The sequence below is a fragment of the Ceratosolen solmsi genome, unplaced genomic scaffold, assembly GCF_000503995.2.
Source record: "Ceratosolen solmsi marchali unplaced genomic scaffold, CerSol_1.0 scaffold35, whole genome shotgun sequence".
Classification (NCBI taxonomy): Eukaryota; Metazoa; Arthropoda; class Insecta; order Hymenoptera; family Agaonidae; genus Ceratosolen; species Ceratosolen solmsi.
The window spans coordinates 7139236-7140623 of record NW_011948423.1 but is presented as its reverse complement, the minus strand read 5'-3'; the positions used below and the strand labels follow the sequence as shown (position 1 = coordinate 7140623).

Here is a 1388-nt window from a genome sequence, read left to right as displayed (position 1 = left end):
GAATCATTGCACCTCGATTCTCATAAGCGTTAAATCTCCAATTGTATGAATTGACGTATCGTATTGGGAATGGAATACTTGTAGCTTCGCAGTGTTGGTTGGCCGGGGGGGGGGGCGAATCTTTAGAATGATGATACTTTTGTAGAGGGAGGGCAGTGGAAGCTATGCTTTTCGATTCTCCACTTAGCTGCGACTCGATGAGGGATGTTGCCTTTGTCACGAAGATAAAAGGACTTGCGAATAAAAATTATTACTAAATAATTATTAAGGAACAATTTATTAACAAATTGAATTATAATAATAATGTTATAAAAGGCATAGAATATTTTATTGACAACCAAGCCGTTAAAATTGCCTCGTACAACTATATATTATTTGTCCTCTGTTGTTTATTTCCAATTGCCCGTAAAAATTATTGCTACCCCCGTTTGGCAATACTTCTTATCCTTATTACTACTGCTACTATTATTACTATTATTATTATTATTATTTATTTATTTTTTTTTTATTATTATTACCACCATTATCATAATGTTGATATGTCTTACAATCTATTTTACGTTTAATATTTCAGCCATTAGCATTTTTTTTAGTATTCTTCTTCTATTTGTCGTATTTTTCATCTCTCGTATTAACAAAATATCAATTTGTGAAGCTTTAATATAATAAGTTAATAATTAATTAAAGTGATAATTATAATTAAATATTTATAAATAACCATTTGTGAAATACATCTCTAAACTACATTATCTTTGATATTAATGACTAAGAGCTTTTGCGAATAGAAATGTATTTGACAACATTTGTAATGTTAAATATTATGATACATGATGCGAAGTGAAACAAGAGTCAGTTGAGAATTTAATATTTTGTCTCTGTATCATCGTTTGCTTAAACAAAATATCCATTTACGCGCGAGCGCGCCCCTAATTGTGCATATATATTAAAATATAAAATTTGCGTATTTGACATGAAAGAAAGAAAAATTGTTCGATCGAATTAAATATGAGTAAATATTGTTATCTGATATTGTAATGTTATGAAGGGGAAGAGATGAGGAAACAAATGTGCCTATAGTGCGAGTTTAAGGAGTGAAAACCGAGACAAAAACGTGTGACAAAAACGTGCCTTTTTTTTCCTATTCCTTTTTTTTTTAAGGCACGTGCCTCCACAGCGTAGCATAAGCATATCTGCTCGTCAGCAAAGTGACGATAATCATTAAAGTTCAATGACGTAAGCGCATTGCACTGTCATGTTACTTCACCACCACCACCCCACCATCCCACCACCCCAAACCCACGACAATCGCGAAATTATTTGTCGGCCCTTGAAGTCGACAGACCGTTCTAATCCAGCTGGCGCCCTCTTGGGAATAGCGTTAATCAGCA

The 1388-nt window shown here is 33.2% G+C and overlaps 1 protein-coding gene across 3 annotated transcripts in view; it reads left to right on the top strand.

Moving 5' to 3' along the window:
* Window positions 1-1388, top strand: part of LOC105362274 (uncharacterized) — a 28347-nt gene that overhangs the window by 25970 nt on the left and 989 nt on the right. The window lies entirely within an intron of this gene.